Here is a 7,584-nt window from a genome sequence, read left to right on the forward strand (position 1 = left end):
GAGTTGTGTGTATCACACTTCCCTCAAGAATGTGTGTGGGCAAGTTGGCCAGCCAGCTCTGGCATTTGGACATAGACATGGTGTGATGGACAGCTGAATGGAGGCACTGAGACTGCTTTGTTAGTTGGATCAAGACAGAACCAGAGCCTGCACTGCACAGAAGGACTTCACATTGCCTCTATCACCTCCATTTGAATTAGTACTCACTCCACCATCCCCTCAGTCACTAATGATAGAGTCTGAAGAATGCCACTACATGTGCACCTCATTCCCCTCTGCCTCGTCCCATGCTCTCCCACCCAAAAGGCCTCAAAAGGCTGGAGCTAAAGGCACAGCCAGCTCTTGGTCTGTCCGTCCCCTGCGGGATTCCCAAAAGGCTGCGCTGTGCCCCACACTTTGTCATGAGATGAGCACCTCTAGGTGCAGGCACAGATGGTAAGTAGAAGCCATTAGGAAAAGAGAGTTAGGAGGGAAAGTTTCCTTTTATTTCCTCCCATAGATTTATTCTTGCAGTCAGCAGCTTTGCTCCATTCTCAGCCTGCTTTGCTTTGGCCCCAGTTCTCTCTCTCCCACCCCCGTCTTACACACAGCAACAGGAAAGACAGAAATAGTGTAAAGAAACAATAATTTGTGACTGTGGATTATCAGGAAGCCCACATTTGAAATGGGCTAGATTGCAGGTTGGATGTGTCTTTTTAATACAGTAAACTACAAAACAAAATCACAGCTGCCATAAGAGCCTATAGATCACTTCCCATAAGGCCGCATAAATATTTTATCTCACTGTCATCTCTGAGCCTTCCTCGCTGACTTGTTATCCTGTGCGACCTGGAAGGAGCAGTGTGGCAATAAGAAATACCAGTGAGAGGAACAGGGAGCAACGCTCCCGTGCAAGGTGTTGCACCCGATGCAAATGAGCCTCTTGACCTTGAGCTTCCCCAGTGCACGGTGTCAGCCAGCAGAGTCATTACAGAGCAGGCAGGAGGGCAGGGAGGTGGCTGCACAGAAATAACCCGGCCTGTATATTCCTGATGTGGAGCAGCCTATCTTGTAATCACCAAGTATGTGGCATTATTTAAGGCAGCCCCGGCTCCAAAATATGTTATTCTGAGATAACACAATATGACTCAACACAGCAGAGTGAGACAGAGGTGACTTGAGCAGGTAAGTTGTCAAAATAGGTGACAGATGGAGTTGTGCTAAAAAACATTCAAGGTATTTGCTTCTTAGTTTTTCTCCAACATGCATCTCCCACACAGTTTTAAAAATTTACCTTGAAGTGCCTCTACATAATCTAATGTGATGAAAGAGAGAGAACAAGAGTGAAAGAACGAATTGCAGAGTTGTTACAGATAATATGCGACATACAGCAGATACCAGCACACAGCAAATAGCCCTGTTTGCTGACAACCCATATTGCTTTGGAATAGTTTGGCACAAATTGCCTATACGTGCATGATGTGTATTTTCTCCTTTTCTTACAGCTCGAGTGATTTGAAAGGTAAACGCCTCTGTGATCGAGCTAAATAAAATAAATAAATCAGGCTATTACAACGCTATGAGATTTGGCACAAGGCAGTGCTGCCAGGGCTTTTGTAGGACACACTGTCCTTCCACCTTTAAAAGCAAGCCACATTGCCTCCTGTTCCTTACATGAACTCATTGTATTATTCCCCTTTTTACACGTGCGGCAGTTATATCGATGCTCTTCTGCATTTATTCACATCTGGAAGCAAATATTGGAAATAAAACCAGGGGTGCAGCATCAGCCAGTAATGCTTGTCACTGTGTCACACCATTTGTGTTCTATGTGAGCCCAGGTACTGTGGTGAACTCCATCCTGAAAGAACTTTGCCTGACATCATGAAGCAGAGTCAAGGTCCCACACAGCCCCAAACACTCACATCTGAGAACCTTACAGGGTTTATCAAAAGTGTTGTTTAACTGCTAGATATATATTTTCTAGTATGACAAGAGATGCTCAGCCTAGGATCTATAATATTGTAATGTGTTTCAGTACAGATTTGCATCTACTAATGACTTGTCTGTTTACAAAATTGAGTGTAGTGATTGGGGACACTGATGCTTCCCCTTAATAACCTGCCAGCTCTTTTCTGGTTCTTACAATATGCTGTATTTTGGAACCTGTTACAGACCAGAGCAGCAGTGTGCATTTAGAAGCAGCCTTTCTTAGCAGCTGCACGCATAAGAATATTTAGCTATTTGGAGCTCTTTGTATATAAACAAAAAGCAACTACAAGGATGACACTGTTATGCAGAGGCACTGCAAAATGGAAAGTCTATTTCTATTCAGAAACAGAAAAGTAAACCTGTAACTTCCTGTACAAAATATTCACTGGGGAAAGAACTGTTACCTCTAGTAAACCTTCACAATGATAGAAACAAGAAGGAAAGACCATGATTTGTGGGTTTCTTCTCCTCCTCATGCTACCATGTCCAGTGCAAAGCGGCACAGTCATGTTAATGCAGAATAATCTCAGGAGGACTTACCAGCTTAGGGGCAGCTCTGTGCTGACCGTGCTTTCTGCATAGCACTGGGTGCACCTGGCAGGGGTGGGCAGTGCACCCAGTGCTGTCCTGCAAGCCTCAGCCAACCAGCAGCCAGAAAAGGCAAATGCTGTGTGGTTTGACGCATCCTGTTGTAACCACCCCCCAAAGGAAGTAGCAGCATTAGCTGGGGTTTTGTAGTCTCTGGAAAATTACCTATCCTTATAGCCAACTGTAGCTTGTGAAGTCCTGCTGTTACAAACACAGCTGCAATATCATTTTTGAGATGTGGCTGATTAATGGAAAATAACAAAGCGCTGCAGAGGGCCATGAGTATGCAACAGGCAAAGTGAAGCAACCCTAAAGCAGTTGCTGGTTGAGGGGTTGATCTGATCTCATTCCTACACGCTGCTATTACAGAGCATACAGCTGACGAAAGCCTAGGAAGTAGGAAGGAAAATGCAGTTTGTGCAACATCTGCCAGGCTCCCATATGGCATGTTCCAAACTCACTATTGCCTGATGACAGCACATAGATTAGGGCATCAGTGTGGGTTGAACTGGAACTGATCTTTCACTGACTTTTGAATAACTTCACGGCATGGATTAAGAGGGGCGTGAAATTCATCTTCACATCACTGTTGATTCTTTGCCCATAAAAGTTATTCCAAACTCAAGAGCATTAACAAAAGGTATTTTGAAAACATACATAAGGAATTGAAACTATGTAGAGCTTTTACTTATGCAGTTCACACTCAGCATAGTGCTAGAAGCATAATTAAGCTCTTCTGTGACCTGGTCCTTACTGTACATGCTACAGACACGTATTTCAAGCTCTGGATAAGAGTCCCGGTCAGTTCTGTAACCCTTGTAGCAGGAGTAAATCCTCAGCTCTCAGCAGTTGTTCCATCAGCAGCTCGGTGCTCACCACACCATTTGCACCAAGACAAGCCCAAGAGCAGGAAGGCCATTAGGAGGCCAGGCCTCCCAGCTCCCATATACCCCATCTGCCAGTCCTTTCTTACAGGCAGAGTGAGGTGCTGACCCCAAACCCCACTAATGTACAGCTATTTCCATCTCATGCTATCATTACACCTTTAGTACCAGTGAGCAACCTGCACCACTGACCAGGGGTCTGCAGAGCTGCCCTGTCATCATGCCCATTTCCTCCCATCCTTCATTTAACTTTCCCTTCCCTCTGAGACCAATAGCTGTGTTTGCACAGGGCTTGGGGACAGCAGTCGTGTGGTGCTACGTCAGCCAGGGACAGGCAATGGCTTGGCATCATTTGGTACTCAATGAAACTTCCCAAGTTGGAAAGTTTCATTTGAACTCAAGCAGAGCTGAGTTTGTCTTCCTTTAAATAAGGGCTGATAGAGAGAGTAAATGGAGGGAGAAGAAGGAGAAAAAGTACAAGAAAAAAACCACTCTAGTCTGCAGACCTGATAGTCCTGTTTTGCTTTTTTTTCAGAACTCTCCTGTCAAGACTTGCTGACAGATGAGCTCTGTTGAGTCTTACAGTGGTGATTTAAGATGTTCCTGCATCCTCTCTCCCCCACCCTGCTGCTAGAGGTTACAGCCCTCACAACACAACTGGCAGAAAAGAATATTTTCCTGTGTCTTGCCATTCCGGTTTAAATTCAGGCATATTAGCTTCAATATTTTGATGTGAGGCACTGAATGACGGGGCTGGAAGGACGATGGAGGTCACCCAGTTCGTGCTCCTGCCTGCAGGCTGGCTAGGCTGTTCTGTGTCACACCTGACAGTGCTTGTCTGACATCTCCTTAACACCCCGCTGCTGGAGATACCACCGCCTATGAGATCCAAGGGGCAAGTGAAAATACAGAAGAGTACAGGGCCTGCGGCGAGCTCCCATGAAACCCTACTAGTAACTATCTATGGCTTTTCAACTGGTTTCCTAGATTCCATGTGCAAATGGTGTGTGAGATGATGTTAAAAGCCTTACTAACACATGTCTTGCCCGCTCCTCCTCCCCTGCCCACAGGTTTGTCTCTGATGGCCTCAGATGGCACTGGAACAAGCCCCTCTTGACACATGCACATCGCCTGCAATACATTTCTCAAGTCTGTTTTGGTACCTACAGTTATTAATGTGAAAACGCGCACCAACTATGGTATAATTTCCTTTGCCATTCCCCCACCTCCTCATTTTCTTCTTAGACAGACCCCATATTTGCCATGCTGTGCCCTGTGACACCGCCTTCATGCCCAGAAGCCCTGTGACTGCTGTATTTCTTCCAGAAACCGCAAAGAAATTCAGCAGGCCACCAGTCTCCCAGTTATGCTGCATTCTGTGTACTGGTCAACTGCATCCCACCATAGCTAGGAGTCCGTGAGACAAAGGTTACTCTCCCTTGCTGGCATACTCTTCCCCGGACATGAAATGAAGACTGTGATTTAACTAAGCTTGTTTCTTGTTATTCCTTCTCTCTTCTTTTAAGGAACACCTTGCAGCTATGCTCTTACACACTTTATTGAAGCACCTGCTAGATCTGTCTAACAGCACTTTCCTTGGAGAGGACTTGGTGAACACGCTGACATTTGAATTCCTAAAATCCTTCCTAAAACTTTGAGGTTAGCACGAGAGAAGAACAGTTCCAGTTGTGCCCACTGGACACAACTCATTTAATTGTTCTTTGCCATCCCCTATATAAAAAAAGTTTCCCAGGCTCTGAGAGCTGATGCCCGGGATTTTGTGCTGCTTCATATGAGTTCCTATTCAACGCCAAGAAGTATTCACCTTCCCTCACACAAAAACGATCTCTGGGACTATTGGTATGCAAAACAAAACTTCTACAACGTCATTAGCGAAGCAGAATATTTCTGTTCCCATTATTTCAAGTTGAATAATTTAATGTTCACCCTTTTTAAATTTACCACTTTTAAATTAAAAACTCATTAAAATGTTTCAATAACAGTTAATATTAGCATAGCAATAAGACATACCAAGTGGGCATTACCAGGAGATAATTGACCTGATCTGTAAATTGGTGCCCTTGGCTTTACCTCTGGATGTCAATCAATTAAAGCAGTCAATCATCCCCGAGTAGTGCCTGCCTCAGCAGGTCTTATTGCTTAATCATATAACTGTTGAGCTAATACCATTCATATTTCTGGACAAAAAAAAATTCCACTAGGAATTCCCATTCATTATCACATCAAAATTAACAAGATCTTGAAATGCATATTATGTTATTCATAAGACAATGCTCTGCCAAATGGAAAATATCAGAATATACAGAATCACAGAATCACAGAATTGTAGGGGTTGGAAGGGACCTCCAGAGATCATCGAGTCCAACCCCCCTGCCAAAGCAGGTTCCCTACAGCAGGTCGCACAGGTAGGCATCCAGGCAGGTCTTGAACATCTCCAGAGAAGGAGACTCCACCACCTCCCTGGGCAGCCTGTTCCAGTGCTATCCAATACCCTATACCTCTTCTTCTGTCTCTTTTTAAGTGTTCAGTTGTTAATTAGCAATTCTTTAGGATGATCAAGTAATTGAGATACAGGTTTTAGATCGGGTTCACAGAGAGTATGTGGTCAAGTTAATGAGTCATGAAGAGACAAAAATGTCACTGTATAGAAAATGGACTTCTGCTCAGCTGAGAGTAATTGCTGCGGCACCAGTGAAGTCAATAGCTCTGTGCCAGTTTACTTCAGATGAGGATCAGGCCTTATGTTTACAAGAGTGCGGAATTTACTGAATGACTTTCAGTCTTCTATGTAATGAAATTTGGTACATGCTTTTAAAAAAAAAACAACAACAACAAACTCCTTGGATTCTGCCTAAAAACCTTTACTTGCATGAATTGCTCTACTAAAGCTAATGACTTGGCAAAATATCACATGAATAGAGCTTTCAAATTAAGTGGATCTGTCTGTGCCAGTTACAGCTAAAGACTCAGATCCTTTGTGAGTTGAAAGCTTACTACACTTGCTAGAAAATTGTTGCCTTCGGGACAGCAGCAAGCAAAGGGAGCGTGGGGGCTCAGTCCTTCACGTGTTTATTATATCACATTGTATACATTATTTGCTGGAAGAGGCTCGTGAGTGTCAAGGTAAGCACATACACACACATTATCGGGATCACTGCCTTCGCTCACTTTCTAGGTTCAGGAAAGTAAACGTGTCATTTTGAAAACTAAAAATGGCGTAAATCAAATAGGTTTGATCATTATTAAAGTGCAGAAAAGCTGTAGTTTTGAAAGGAAGCATCTTGCTATTTCCCCTGTAAAGAAGCAACAGACACAACATTATGTGTAAAAATGATAACTCTGTCTGGATTGTGCATTCAACTAAGATAAGAGTCAACACGTTTGGTAACATCAAAGAAAACCTGATACCTTAAGTATAAGAAGATTATATTTACAGTGATCTGTGGGACTGGCTCTTCCAGAAGCCTAGCAGATACAGCCAGGAGGGACAATTAGGAGTGACTTGGCACTGGGATTCTCTCCTGTACTTGAAATGTAGCACTGCACATAAACACACATTTTATTTAAAGATTTTGTTTAAAACATTATACTGCAGTTAGCAAGGTGATGTGGTCTGGATGTGACTAGGCAGAAGGGGAAGCTGTTACAGCGTGCTGGGAGAAGAGAGGCAGGTACTCCCATTGGCACAGAAGAGTGCCAGGTATGTCACATGGAGGCTTCAAGGACATCTCCAACATTCACTCATCCCACTTGGACACGCTGCTGTAGAGCTATTGAGTGAAAGTTTGGGATCTAAAGAATACTACATATAACATACGTTCAGGTCACAAAACATCCTGTAGAACACAAGACACTCTCAGAATAAAGCGCTACATTAATCCACACTTTTTTCAGAACCACTATAAAGCAAAAGTATCCGTTTCATTGCCTTCATATTTATTTCTAATACTTTTGCACTGACCTCAGCACCAAAAATAAAGACAGACCCCAAACTACCTTTACGTGCAATTGCTCGGAGACTGGCAGTTTGCTAAATACTACACATTTAGCACGTTACTCCTCCTTTTCATTTAAGTGCCAGTAACCATGCTGAACACACCAAAATAACTTTGAAAGTATC

The sequence above is a fragment of the Lagopus leucura genome, unplaced genomic scaffold, assembly GCF_019238085.1.
Source record: "Lagopus leucura isolate 7727_CA_CO unplaced genomic scaffold, USGS_WTPT01 Super-Scaffold_100017, whole genome shotgun sequence".
Classification (NCBI taxonomy): domain Eukaryota; kingdom Metazoa; phylum Chordata; class Aves; order Galliformes; family Phasianidae; genus Lagopus; species Lagopus leucura.